This window comes from Antechinus flavipes, chromosome 1, assembly GCF_016432865.1.
Source record: "Antechinus flavipes isolate AdamAnt ecotype Samford, QLD, Australia chromosome 1, AdamAnt_v2, whole genome shotgun sequence".
Taxonomy (NCBI): Eukaryota; Metazoa; Chordata; class Mammalia; order Dasyuromorphia; family Dasyuridae; genus Antechinus; species Antechinus flavipes.
In genome coordinates, this window is record NC_067398.1 from 94,297,264 (window position 1) to 94,313,069 (window position 15,806).

Consider the following 15,806-nt stretch of genomic DNA (forward strand, 5'->3'; position numbering starts at 1 on the left):
ATGTCAGAAGTAGTGGGGATTTTAGAACATAGAACACAGAATGTCAAAGTTGACATGGGTTTGAGAACATAAGCAGAGAATGTCTGAGGTGGTGGAGATCTGAGAACATAGTGTGTAAACCTGGAAATCAAACCTGGAAGGGAAAATAAAACATGGAATGTTAGAGTTGGAATGAATCTTAGTTCAACCTGTTCATGTTAGAGATGAGCTGACTGAAAATGAGAGAGAGGAAGGCTGATATGTAGAAACTTTGCCTGATTAATATTTAGGAAGATTTCCACAGAAGATTCAAACGCTTCAGTGAATGTGAAAGCATGATTATAGTATCATCGTTGAAACTCAACAGATGCTTTTGCTAGGATTTTTGGGTCAGAGAAAGCTTTGTGCAAATATTTACTGCTTCCTTTGTGTTCAGATCCTACTCTCTTGCCTCTGAAAGCTATACTCTTAGCCTGGAATTTCCACATTCTCTCAATTCCCTTGTTCACAGAATTTTAAAAATTCTCTTTCCCCCATAATGTCCTTTGCCAATAACTCAAAAGTAAAGCATTGATTTACTTTGGATACTGCTTCACCTCTCTCTCTATTAGGATTCTGAGCAAATCATGTTTCTGAGAATATGAAATAACTTTGGTCAATACATAGTTTGTATTGTTCATATAGTCAGTACCGAGTTTGTAATGGTAATAAGAGGATCAAAGATTATTGATGCTATATATCTTTTTTAAATTTTTTAAAAGTTTTTCTTTTTTATTATGGCTTTTTATTGGCAGAACATATGCCTGGGTAATTTTTCAACATTGTCCCTTGCAATCACTTCTGTTCCAACTTTTAAAAACCCTTCCTTCACTCCACCCCCTCCCTAGATGGCAGGCAGTCTCATACATGTTAAACATCTTAAAGTATACCCTAAATACAACATATGTGTACATATTTATACAGTTCTTTTGCTGCACAAGAGAAATCAGATTTAGAAAGGTAAAAACAACCTGGGAAGAAAAACAAAAATGTAAGCAGTCCACATTCATTTCCTAGTGTTCCTTCTCTGGGTATAGCTGATTCTGTCCATCATTGATCAATTGGAACTGATTTGGATCCTCTCATTGCTGAAGATAGCCACTTCCATCAGAATACATCCTCATACAGTATTGTTGAAGGGTATAATAATCTCCTGGTTCTGCTCATTTCACTTGATGCTATATATATCTATTAATTCCGGAACAATATAATCTCTTAATAATCAAAGTTTGGTTGACCCAAAATGTAATGGATAGCTAATGTTCATGTAGTACCAGGCACTCTGCTAATAAGTTACCATTATTACTGCTAAGTGTTACCATTATTATCTCATTTGATATCTTCACCATAACCCTGGGAGAGAGGAAATAGGTGATATTATCTTTATTTTACAAATGAAGAAACTGAGGCAAACAGAACTTAAATGACTGAGCTAGGGGTCATTCATACAGTTTGTAAATGCCTGAAGCCAGGGTTGAACTTAGATCTTACTGATTTCAGGCCCCATGATGTACCCACTGTGATATCTAGCTGCCCCACTAAATGGTATTGGGCATGTAAGTGCCTTAATGATGGTATGTATTGGAAGTGGTGACATATGGAATATTTTCAAGAAAACATAGGATCATAAAAAGAGATGAGCTAATCAGGGAATTGCTAGGGAAAGGTAGCAAATAGACAGTGGAAGTACTTCACAGTGATCTTGGAATGTTGAAGAGCTTAGAGAAAGGACTCTAGAACTCTTGATTAGATCTTGTCCACAGGATGCAAGGGAGGGCATGAACAAAAATAACATAGAACGCGGTGGTGTAAATGTTGTGCTATGCCCTGTTGGGAGGAGTGCCTACATATAAGACCTCAGAGCTCATATACTCTGGTCCCCTCATTTTACAGAAGGATTGAAGGAACATAAAAAAGAAGAAGAAGAAAGGAAAGAGGGATATGTCTAGAAAGCAGTTGCCTAAGGGGCTATTCAGTGACTTCATGGAGGCAGTGTAAGATGGAAGAGCATCGAATTGGGAATCAGAGCACTTTACTTCACATCCTACCTCTGCCATTTATTCTCTGCCCTAGTGGTCTTGAACAAAGTCATATGGCTTTTTGGGACCTCAACTCCCCCTCTGTAAAATGATTGGGTTCCAAGTGATATCCTTAAAATATTGAAATATTTAAATTATGAAAGCAAATGCAAGGTACACTTCAAATTTTTTATCAATTTAGATTTCTTTTTTTTTTCTTTTTATAGAACTGGGCAAGGGAGAAAGTGAAGAGATGGCAAATGCATTTGACTTTGGGCAGGCACACTGGATTTGAGAACTGATTTCACAATTTACTGTGTGGTCTTGAGCCTCATGAACTTCAATATTCTCATGCTGTAAAAATAGTGATAATTATATTTGCACTACTTAGATTCCAGGAATTCTAAGAATCCCCAATGGGTAGAAGAGAACGCATTCTAGGAATGGAGGAAAGCCAATGAAAAGACCAGAGATGATGAGTGAGTGAGACAATATCATGTGTGAAGAATAGGCCAGTGTGGCTGGACCTGTAGTGTGTGTGGTTGGGGAGAACCGTGTGAGAAGACTGGGAAAATAGGAAGGAGCCATGTGGTAAAGGGTTTTAAGTGGCACGCTATTTGATACTAGAAAATAGTGGAGAGCACTGGAGTTTATTGTGTGTGAGTGATATGGTCAGGTCTATGCTTTAGGAAAAACACTTTGGAAGCAGATTGGATTAGGGAGAAAAGAGAGACCATCCAGGAGGCTTTTGCAGTGGTCCAGGTGAGAGGTGATGAAGGGCCGAACTTACAGGATGGTTGTTGGAAGTGCAGGAGAAAAGAATTGGTCCTAGAGTGCCTGTGATGTCAGAGAATCAGTGCTAGTGAGCAAAGTATGTCCAAAAGAAATTTTCCCATCATAAGATCATCGAGAGGACCTCAGAGCTCATATACTCTGGTCCCCTCATTTTACAGAAGGAATGAAGGAACATAAAAAAGAACAAGAAGAAAGGAAAGAGGGATATGTCTAGAAAATAGTTGCCTAAGGGGCTATTCAGTAATACGACCACTTCCCTCTCTAAGCCCTCCTACCTATTTATGATCCTTTCCTGTTACCTGTTACCCATTTCTTTTGTTGTTCTTCTTCCTTTGTATTTGCTACAAGTTCAGAAGAGGCAGGACCAAGAAAGCTTCCTTTAAAAAGCACGTAGAGTATAAACTCCATGAGGGCAAAACCAGCACGCAGTACTGGTTTTTAGACATTGTTGTAAGTGCTTAAGAATGTGTTTATAGTATTGAATTGATGCAAAGGCAGAGGCCATCACTCCCCCACCTTACATTCTTGTGGTCCTAGCATTTGAGAAGTCAATTTGGACATTTTATGGATTCTTCAAATCCCTGGCTTTTGGTGTGGGGATTAGGATTGGAGGAGAAAAAGAGACTATCCTCATTTTTGATTTCTATATTAGGCTTCTCAGTTTTGGAAACATCTTTTTTTTTTCCTTTGTTTATAACAAAACACAAATTCTATATTTTTTAGTGGAATAATCCAACAAACCCTCAATTTATGAAACCTTAAAAGAGTCTCCATTGAGACCGACATTATCAAGTTTGTCAGCATATGAAAACATTTTTCTGCTATTCATGGAAATAGTAGAAGATTTGAAGTGAGAAACAAACAAAAATCCTGGAGTCAGACTGATAGAGAAAAAGCTAGAGAGCAGAGTATTATTTTAGTGAATCGTTCTTTTCACAAAAAAGTTTATTTTTCTCTCTTCCATGATGTGAAAATCAAAATGTGAATTCATACCAGTGTCTGTCTGTTCTCCCCTAACACCTCTTTGGGCCCTAGTACTTTTGCCAGCATCTGGGAGGTCTAATAAGAAAGTCTTTAAATTCTGTGCATTCTTCCAGAAACCCAAAGGGTTTAACAAGTACTGATTTCAACTGAAAAATCCTCCCTTACCACCCTCTTCCTACCCTCTCAATCAGCATAATTTTTACACTGGTAATATGTACCTAGAATACTGTTCTTTGAACAAAAAATTCTTAATGTGTTTTTCAAGCAATGAAACCAAATCTGTAATTTATTTTTAGCTAATTGGCAATTAATGGAGCTTAGCTTCTTTTCTAGGAAACAAGTTAGTACATAATACTTTAGGATGTCTTAACTGTTTTCTAATGCTGTATTTTATGGAGTTGGTTTAGCAGTGTCTGTAAAAGATAGTGCTGGGTTAAAAAGTTAAAAAAAAAAAAGGAAAACTATACAATTGAGAAGGGATTTAAAAAAAAAAAACTCTCTTTTAAGAAAGCCAAACTCGGATTATTTGCAATGACCAAACTTTGTCCCTGAAAACAGATGTTGAAATATATTTCTCACCTCTGGATTAAAGGTTGGGGACAATATATACTACCAGTTATTGTCCTTTTCTATCTTTCCTTTGTAACAAGGTAGGATTTAATGGTAGAGAATATATTGAGAATGACTAGTGAAACAGAAGGCAGTTATAAAACTTATTTGAAAATTCCACTAAGATTGAATGGCAAATGTGGCCAATATCTTAAGGAAAAATCTAGGAAATCATTGAGGGAGACTGAAGCACAATTTGACATGTTGAATACAACAAAGTGATGAGGTAATCTCATTTTTTTCTCTTCAACTACAGTGACTGTTAAATTCAGAAACCAGCCTTCTGCCTTTTTTGGGGGGGGTCTATAACGCTGACATCAGTATGTAAGAATCAAGCACTTATTTAAAATTATTTATGGCACTTGGAGGAATAAAGTTGAGTGAAATGAAACTTGTGCTCTAATGTTGTTTTACAGAATTTTTCATTTTGAAAGGACAGTGTAATAAGCATGATTTTGGAGTGGAGGTGAAAGAAGCTCCCTAAAGGCAAAGGGAAAATCCTTGCTTTATCAAAAATCATTGTTTGTAGATTACTACTAGCAAATATTTTTTCTGTGGGTGACATAACAGGTGTTGGACTTTTGGAACAAATTGGAATTGTTAAGGCATCAAGATATGAAACATGCAGAAATGAGAAATGTATCTGTTGGTACAATTTATAATTGTAAAATCAGTGACCACTATTTGAATTAGGAACCCTATCAGCTTGGTACTCTTGAATTACTATAGCTTTTTGTCTGGGAGCCCCGCTGGTCTCTTTCACAGCAGCCAAGTCTTGTTAGAGTAAAGTGACCATATTTCATATAGGGATAGGGCTCAACTTAAGGGCAGGACCACAGGTGGATGGGATAGAGGAGAAGATGAGAAGAACTGACTGAGACAGAGTTTCAGGCTATGGTGGTAGGGCAAGAGCCTTGGGGAAACTTTACTTAGGGGAACTTAGGCAAGGAATGTTATTTGGCAGCAAGCCCAAAGCTGGAAAGTGTCTTTCCTTGGGCTGTCTCCAAGTTTCTCCCACTTAACAATATGTGGCAAACTGCTAAACATCCACCTTGTGCCTTTCCTATGGAAAATTAACATGTTTGTTGAGTGAATAAATGAATAGCTCTTCTTGTTGAACTAAGATGTGGGTAGACATTAATATATAATTTATGACAATTAGCAAAGCAATTCACAGCATATCACAAAAATAAGGCTATGTTCTTACATGACACATGAAAGAGTATCTGAAAAAAATTTAGGAGATTTCTGTTGGCCATCCATTTGAAGGGAGGTAGGCAGCAGTTATGTCCTATTTTTTGATTCTTTGGTTTCGTAAACCTTATTAAGAAATTTTCAGCAGGTCAGACATAGAATTGCATATACAGTTTTCAGAATGATTATAGAAACAAAGAAACAATAGTGCTTGCTACTAGAGTTAGTGGATGAAATGGTATTTTTATTTTTCTGGACTCAATTCAAACTTAATTCACCAACAAAGCTTGGAATCCAATTGGAACTCAACTCAAGGAAAAGTCTTTTATGCACCTATGTTAGGGGGGATAACCTGACCCCAGAAATGCCAGCTCTGAACCATTCTTATCGGTTCTCATTGTATGCAGAGGGACATCATTGATTCATGCTACTGCAGCCACATTCTTGACCCCTAATGCACAGCCAATGAAGGCCTCCTCTAGTGGGAAGTTCTAAGGGGATTGTGAAAGGGGGAAGGCAGGGATTCCAAGAGACAAGTGCGATGTGACATCAGTCAGTAAATGCTTAAGTACACTTTGTGGAAGCATTAGTTTTTGAGGATAGGACCCTTATGACAAGTTCTGGGCATTAAAACTGATTATCTGGAAGTAGTTTGAAGATTGGAGGGGGATGAGAAGAGAGTCAATAGCAGTATTTGAGACAGGTGACAATGAATTCTTGGGTGGAGGCAAGGGAAATAAGAAAAATCAACAAGCATTTTTTTTCTGTTTTATTTTAGTAAGTTTATTTGCTTATTTTTAAATATACATTGCTTTATGAATCATGTTGGGAGACAAAAATCAGAGCAAAAAGGAAAAACAGTGGGGAGAGATAAAAAAAAAAAGAACAAAGAAGTGAACATAGCATGAGTTGATTTATATTCAGTCTCCTTAGATTGTTTTCTGGATTCAGATGGCATTTTTTTTTTTTTGGTCCAAAGTCTATTGGGATCACTGAATTGCTGAGAAGAACCAAGCCTTTCATAATTGATCATTGCACATTCTTGCTATTATAGACAATGTATTCCTGGTTCTGCTTCAACAAGCATTTATTAAGCACCTGGGGATGCTGGGGGTACTAAGGCAAAAGTGAAACAATCCTTGCTCTCTATGAGTTTTTGTTCTGTGGGAAGAGCTTATAGATGTAAGTAAGAGATGTAAGGGGAGGTTGTTTTAATTGGATATGGATTTTTATGTGAAAGGTGATTATTTATTATTATTATTATTATTATTATCATCATTATTATTATTATTATTTTGCTGAGGCAATTGGGGTTAAGTGACTTGCCCAGGATCATACAGCTAGTAAGTGTTAAGTGTCTGAGATCAGATTTGAACTCAGGTCCTCCTGACTTCAGGGCTGGTGCTCTATCCACTGTGCCATCTAGCTGCCCCAAAATGATTATTTTCTTTGCCTCTGTCCCACACTTAATCCCTTCTCATTGTGTCCGTTGGCCCCGTGGGCAATGACTTAGGTTCTCAAGGTCCAGAAATCTTTTTTTATAGAGAATCAATGTCATCATTGTACAGTGAAAGTGCCAGTCATGGAGTTGGTAGAGACCTTAGTTGCAATTCCATTTATGATACTTACCTTGAGCAAAACATTTATCTTTTCTGAGCCTCAGTTGACTATTCTGTAAAATGGGGATAATTAGTCCTACTTCTTAGAATTGTGAGAAAAGCACTCTACGAATCTTAAAATACTCTATAAATTTGAGTTATTGTTCCTGCATTTGCATGCCTTATTTATGTGGGTGATCCAACCTAAATATAGTGCTGCTTCTTATTAATTTTAGACTAATAAATTTTTATTTCTAAACAGAAGATAGACTGGAGATTTGTGAAACAATTTTGTCTGGTTTCATTTGAAGTTCAGTATACCAGATTTCTTAAGAGAATAAGTTCATGAGATCCTTGGCTTCTGGAGAATACCAAAAGGTCATAGTTAGATCAAGCATATTATAGTTGACACAAACTTCAGAATGCAAAAAAGGAAAATTCCTACTGTTATTCCTTCTACACATGGTGTCAACATAGATTCTGATCATGTTCTATCCCCAGTGGTTCAATACTTCAAGGATATGTAATTTCATCTATGTGGCTATTCCCTTCACTGACTTAGATTCTTCTAAGTAAATGGTTTTTGAGAGCAGTCAAAAACCCCAACCCCCCAAAACAACAACCCTCATTTTGTCATTAACCTGGTGCTGAGTCTCTCTGAAGTTAATTTACAAGAACCATACCTGTACAAGAAACATGGAATGCATCATGGCTTCCATACTTTGAAGTCTTTCTAGGGTAATCCAGCACCTAATTGATAACCTCTCCCTCCCCTTCCAATCACTCTCCAGGTTTCTGGGTTTATATGGATTAATTCAATCCTGAATTTGATTGACCTCCAAAAGATCCTTATCTTTTTCTGTATTGCCTCACCTAGAGTTTTCCAAGAAAGTCTCAAAATATAAATTGAGCAAAATCCATATTTGGTTTTCCCCAAATGTAATTCCTACACAAATATTCAATATACTAAGTTTAGGTATAGGATAATTTTTTTATTTTATTTTACTGAAAATGGAAAAGATGAAAAGGACTCTCAGGAAACTGAAGAAAGATCCAATTTCTCCAAGTTTTCCAGTACCATAAAGTGGTTCAGAATTCCCCCTACAAGGCAAATATACTTTGAAGCTTCTAAACAAGCAATCTCCTTTCCATTAGGAGAGTACTACTATTTTTGTTGTTGTTGTACAGCCTTTTTCAATTATGTCTGACTCTCTGTGATGACCCCATTTGGGGTTTTCTTGGTTAACATGACTGGAGTAGTTGGCTATTTCCTTTTCCAGCTCATTTTATAGATGAGGAAACTGAGGCAAACAGGATTAAGTGATTTGCCCAGGGTCAAGCAATAAGTCAGGTAATAAACATTTTGAACTCAAGAAGATATTTTCCTGGTTCCAGGCTCAGCATTCTATCCACCGGGCTATCTAATTGCCCTTGATTCCCATTATGCATTATCTAAAAATTCATTGACTTTGTTCTTCAATTAGAAGGTTTTGCAGGGATTATGTAGACTATTATCTACTCTTTTTCAATGGAGCATGTTGCATCAGGAATTTTTTTTTTCTCTTTGGAACAGGGTTCTTGGATTTTTAGTGTGTCACATATTCCTTGGGGGAAGCCTATGGATCTGTTTTTAGAATAATTTTAAACATGCATAAGTAAAATATATAGTATTATAAAGGAAACTAGTTTTATTGAAATATAATTATGAAAATATTTAAATATTTAAAATATAATTATGAAAATATTCATTGGCACCAACATAAGCATCCCTGCTCTAAAATGTCTGATCCCCGTATTCTTTAACTTGAGAACTCTTCAACATAGAATGCTTAGGGAAATTCTTCTGGAAAGGAAGCTAGGTTCCAATATTATACTGCCTAAGGAATTTAAAATCCCTTTCTTTCTTAAAGAAATCATATATCATGAGCATTGTCCATGAATGAACATTTCAGGTCTCATTTAAACACATATCTACTCTCTTACCTGTGCTTCTACCTCAAATTTCCATTAATGTTTTTTTCTTTCACACATCACTTTTATACTAAAAGGATGACTGTTCCAGTTGGGTGAAGGGTATCTTTTAGAATACATATAATACCCTGAGTCTTTGTCAGTGAAATCATCTTGAGTTTCTTTGAATTGACAACAGGGCATCCATGGGCATTCCCTTATTGCATGGGGAGGAGTCTTTAAGATTACAATAGTAATAACAATTATTATATAGTTAGCATTTACATAACACTTTAAGCTTAACAAAGTACTATATATTTTATCTTATTTGATCCTCATAACAGATAACAGGTCGGTTAGCAGGTGGGGTACTATTCATTTTATGGATGAAGCAACTGAGGCTGAGAGAAGTTAAGTGACTTTTGCCCAGTAAGTGTCTTAAAAGAAGATTTAAATTTAACTTTTTCCTGATTCTCATTTCTAGCATTCTGTCCACTTTTAGATGTCTATGTAAACTCATTAATTTGAATGGAGACTTCATCAAATAGATAATGAGTTTACAATTTTACCAAGTGTTAAATCAGCATGGTAGATCTTGCCTTATCTACTGCTCCATAGACATTAGAGAATCACGAGTTATCTCAATGCCAAGATAAGGCATCAGAGTATAGGACGATTTAAATTAAAGCCTTCAATATAACTCAATATTTAATTAGTAGCTACTGTAAGAAAGCTATATAACAAAATGGGGAGATATTGATATTAAAGAGACTTTTAGCAGTGAACAATATGAAATAATTAAAATTACACTTCATTAATTTCCAGATGGTTCAGTGGGTAGAATATTGGACTTGGAGTAAAGAGATCTTGAGTTCAAATCTATCCTTACACAATTATAGGCTGTATGAAACTGGTCAAGTCATTTAACCTCTCTTGCTTTAGTTTCTTTTCTATAAGATGGAGATAATAATAACACTTACCTTCAAGGGTTATTTTGAGTATAGCATGAGATGATATTTGTAAAGTGCTTAGTAAACTGAAAAGCAAGACAGCCCTTCATATAGCTAAGGATCATTTTCATGACTCCCTGCAAGACTTTCAAATACTTGAAGCAGCTAGTAGTCATATCTTCTCAATATCTTCTGTCCTCCAGCCCTCTCCACTCTTCCCCAAGTCTTCTTTAGATTAGTTAAATATCCTTAGTTATTTAAACCATTTCCCACCTGACATAGTTAAAGTCTATCATTTTTGTCACTCTCCTCTAGAAACATTTGTTTGTCAATATAAAATGTGGCATCCAAAATGGAATACAACATTCTAGGTATGTTCTGATGAACCTATAGTGGATTTGCTATTCCCTTGTTCTTGACAATTTCCTTCTGTTAATACAATCTAAGGCTTCATCAGTTTGTTAGGTTGAACTAACAGTTCATTTAAATCTCTCTTCCTTCCCGCACCCCTTCCTCCCCCCCTCCCTCCGAATAGTTGTTTGATATTAGGTTTTAATACTTTCAAGAGTGAATTTTACATGCATATCTATTAAGTTTCAAATTTTACATGCATATCTATTAAGTTTCATTGTTAGATGTTAGTTTGTCAAGAACTTTTTGGATAGTAGTTCTGTTATCCAATTAATTAGCTATTTTTTCTAGCTTTCTATTTTCTACAACTCTAACAAATACATCATTTATGTTTTAATTCAAGTGAACAAGAATATATTGCTCAAAATTATACTGAAGAGACTTTGCTCCAGGTTGACATAGATTAATAAAATATGTTGGGGACATACTATTGAACTCACAAATTTACTCCACATTTCCCCATGTCTTTCACAAATATCAGGAGATATTTTGCCTTATTATTTATATACAATAAGGGATGGGACAGGATTAATGACTGTATCGCGTGCATGTTAATTGCCTTGAAATCATTCCAAAATTGACACTATTAACCAAGAAGTCATGTAATCAGACAAAGAGATGATTTTCTAAGGGCAGAATTTGGACAGTCCTTCTCATTTCTCATGCATCATCTCATAAGATTAGCCTGTTCTCAGATCCCTCTGTAATAGTTGTTTCTCAGAAAAGAGCCAGTAAGGTAGAAACCCAAGGAGGACAATCAGTGTCTTTAAAACCTTAAGATGCTCATTTATCAGCATTATTTGCTGACATAAAAAAAATTCCTCCTCTCTGCAATCTGTACATCCCTCTCAACAAGTACATGATTTTAGGCATTCATTAACAAAGCTGTCAGTGCCTTTGAGAATGGAATAATTCTACTATGGGAGATTTTTAGTGGGACAATTATGAATAGAGTATCATCAGATTTGGGTACAAAAGGACTCAATCAATTAGCAATCAAACAAAAAAGTATTAAGAACCTACCATGTGTCCTGCACTGTCTTAAACTCTTGGAATACAAGTAAAGTAATAATAATAATTAGGGCTTTAAGGTTTATAAAGCACTTTATAAATGTATTATTTTATCTTTATAACTACCCTGGGAGGTAGGTGCCATTATTATCCCCATTTTAAAGATAAGTTAACTGAGGTACAGAGAGGTTAAATGTTAAGCCCTGGGTTGCAACTAATAAATTTCCAAGGGCAGATTTGAACTTAGACCTTCCTGACTGAATTCAGGTCTAGTGCTCTACTTGTTGTACCACCTAACTGTAAGATGATTCCTTCTTGCAATGAGCTTACATTCTACTAAGAGTGATGATAAGTACAAATTAATAATCCCTCACAAATATAAAGTTAATAATTGCAAATAATTGCAAAAATACATATTAGCTAATGAAAGGAGGGTACTAGCAATTGGGGAGGGGGAGAATGAGGAAGTACTTCACACAGAAGATGGTGTCTCAGTTTCATTTTGAAGGAAGAACCTTCAGAGGTTCAAAGATAAGGATAGAGTGAACTCCAGGCATGAGGAGGGACCAGTGCAAAGACAGGGAGACAAGAGAATGGAGTGTTATGTGAGGAATATAGAGAAGGTCAGTTTTTCCAGATCACATCTACACAAGGGATAGTAATGTTCAATGAGACTTGAAAAATAGGTTTTGTCCAGATTGTGAAGGACTTTCAAAGATAGAGGAGTTGATTCTAGAGATACTAAGAAGCCGCTGTTTTTGCTTGAATTAGGTAGTCACATGGTTAGATCTGCCTTAAATTTTATTTTGGTAGCAGTGTTTGGTATGGACTGGAGTGGTGACGGGTCTGTTGGGATAATCTAGATGAGAAGTAAAGAGAGTTTTAAGTAAGATGCTAATTATGAGTAGAGATGAAAAGTCAGCTGCATGAAACATGAAAGGGAGATGGTAAGATTGGAAGTTGAATGGATGGCACAGGCGACATAAGTGAGGATTCCAGGATAAAACTGAGGTAATAGACTGAGGAAGATGGTGCCTTTGGCAGAAATTCGGAATTTTGGAAAAGGAGAGGGTTTAGGAAGAAAGATTATGAGTTCAATTTTAGACATGTCAATTAAAAAAACGTCTCTGGGACATGCATTTTGAATGTTCAATATGCAGTTGGTGATGTGAAACTAAACCTTAGGGGAGAGATCAGGATTGGATATGTAAAGTGGGCAATCATCTGTATAGATCCTGTGGGAGCTGATGAGGTAACTATGAGAGCAAAATGAAGGGAAAAGAAAAGAGGATCCAGGCCAGAACTTTGGGAAATAAACATAATTAAGGGGACATGAGATATGTATTATGATTTAGCAAAGGAGACAGAGAAATACTGATCATACAAGTGGTTCAGGAGAGAATAGTGTCACGAATATCCAGAGAGAGAGAGTATCTAGGAGAATGATGTTCAGTAATGTCAAATATAACAAGATAGGTTGAGAGTGGATTAAAACCGAGAGAATATCTCCAGATTGGACAATTAGATCCTTGGTAATAGGGAAGAATGGTTTCAGTTGAGTGTTGAGGTCAGAAGCCTAATTGCAAAGTGTTAAAGAGTAAGAGGAGGAAATGGAAGTAGTTTCTATATATATAAAATGAAGGAGTTGGAATCAACAACTTTCATGGTCCCTTTAAGTTCTAAATCTATGATTTTCTGATCTGAGTGCAAATATAGGTCATCCTTTCCCTGCAAATCTGATTTTCATAAAAATTCAGTGTAACTTATATTTATTATCATTTTCAGTATATAACTATGCCTTTTTTTCTTTTAAAGGAATTTTCATTTTAGTAGTGGGGGCTATATTTAGACCAAAAGAACAAGGTAATTCAAATAACTGGTAGTTTCATAGCAGATTAAAGAAAGGGAGGGAAAAATAAAATCAAGCCCAAAGTTAATTTCTCTTTTCTGTGCTTCTTCCTATCATAGAGCCTGTAAATGAGAGAGCTGCAACCTGTAGGTCATCTCATTTCTTTGACATGGAAATCATAGCCCATTGTTATTTTTAGGTAGGCTATTCATTCCTGTTTCTTAGAAGAATATTTGCAGCAGTTCTTTTTTCCTAGCTCTTTGGTGAATAGGAAGATAAGAAGGTTAAAAAATCAAGAGAGCAGATATCAGAGGGCCTGGCAGTTTTAGAATTGTTTCTTCTCAATTCTAGTAGAGTTAACTTATCTCTACATGAGGACATCTGGTTGTAGCAGCTGCCTGCTTTTCAATTCTATTAAGCATGCCCCATCAGATCATCATTCCTTCTCCCTCAAAGAAGAATGTAAGTTTCTTGAAGGCAGGGATTGTTCTGTTTTGTTGTTTTTTCTTTTGTCTTCCCCTAGCACTATGGAATACTATAAGTAGTATATTTATTTATTCATTTATCTACCTAGTGGAATATATATTTAATATTTAATACATTTGGACATATTATATGTATTTCTTCAATTAAAATGAATCTCTAACATTCCTCTAACTTTAACAATCTAATAATATTATGGGGAAAAAAAGCAACTTTTTTTTCTCATTTAAAATCTATCATTTTTATTAACTTTTAAAAATTGTATCTTTTAAAATACAAGTTAATATCTGATTATCTCCAATGTTCCCCTTCTTGACAAGAATAACCTCTTAAGACATTGTAGTTCATCTCTCACAAGCCAAGGAGAATTTAGGGTAGAATTTCTTAATTTTTCTCGCACCCCTTTTGCAGGTCTGATTAAATGTATGCATATCTCCTCAGAAAAATGTTTTTAAATGAATGAAAAAAATAGAAGAGAAACCAATTATGTTGAAATACAATTATCAAAATGATGTTTTAAAAAAATTAATGGACCCTAGATTAAGAATCTCTGTGTAGGGATTTGATTAAGCACCCTTTCCACAAACTCTGGGGATTACTATTGCTGGTAAGATTTGCCTTTTTTCTGTTCTAAGGAAGCTCCTAGTCCCCAGATTAGGGAAGGAGGAAATCAGAGAGAATGTGGAGTTAATGCTACCATGATGACAATTCTGTCGTCTCAGATTTATGTGAAAAATCTATATACTCATGAAGGAACCTGAGTGATTATAGTATGTTATTCACAATCAAGTTCATCCCCTATCCTTGGGGAAGATTATATCAGCTAATAATTTTCACATCAGACCACGACAACACTTGAATCAAGGGATTTAGAGCTAGAAGGAATTTTTAAAGCATTCCATAGATGAGGAAAACTGAAAGTATACTGGATTCCCGATTCAGATCACAAAATTCGCATGGAGACAAACTAGAGTAGTGATAGGGAGAATTTAGCTCTGAATATTTGATACAAATCTCATTTCTCTAAAAGGAAAAATTGCAGACACCACCAGTGGAGCTTGCTGCAAGCTTCTTGGACCTTCACCAAGATAACAAAAGTCTCTGTTTGCTTCCCCTTCTAGACTCCTTTTCTTCTATGCATTTTCCCTCCTGAATTTTTTGCTTTTGTTATATTATTGCCCCATATGTGTAGTCAGGATGTATATTTTTGTCGTTTTATTTTCTTCACTCTGCATCAAATTACGTGTCTCCCTATACTTCCTTATTTTCTTCATATTTAGCATTAATTATGGTGCAGCAATATCCTTTTGGATTCATATATCCCATTTTATTCAGCCAACTCCCAAGTGTTGGATATGTGGGTTGTTCCTAGACTTTTGCTATTATGAAAAATGTTATGAATATTTTTTCTGCTTAGGTCTTTCCTTCCCTCAATAGCATCTTTAAGGTATAGTCTTAGTACAGGAATTCCTTTTAAGATTAGGAAGAATTTTAGAATTCTTATTGTATATATCACATAATGATCATTGTACATGGAGGGTCCCACTTCACACATCAAAGAGCAGCATGATAAGGTACTGATTTCTCTACTGCATTGCCATCATTAACTTTTATCATTTTAAAATGCTTTTCTTACTGAATTGGGTGTAAAGTGATAGTGCAGCATTCTAAATTCATATTTCTCTAGTAGAGAATATTATAAGTAGTTATTGTTGATAATTTCTGTTGTTTTCTTTTGAAAACTGAATATTTATTTCTTTTAATTACTTGTCCTCTGGGAAATGAGCTTATTTGTTTGTAAATCAATTTGTATTGATTCTTTACAGAACTTGGATATCAAGTTTAGTCTGAAGCAATTTTAAAAAATTTATTCTGGTTGTATTTTTTGTTAAGAATATTATTTTTGCACAACAAAATCTATTTTATTTCCTATAAT

At 35.4% G+C, this 15,806-nt stretch overlaps 1 protein-coding gene across 1 annotated transcript in view; it reads left to right on the plus strand.

Moving 5' to 3' along the window:
- Window positions 1–15,806, plus strand: part of SAXO1 (stabilizer of axonemal microtubules 1) — a 120,842-nt gene that overhangs the window by 67,593 nt on the left and 37,443 nt on the right. The window lies entirely within an intron of this gene.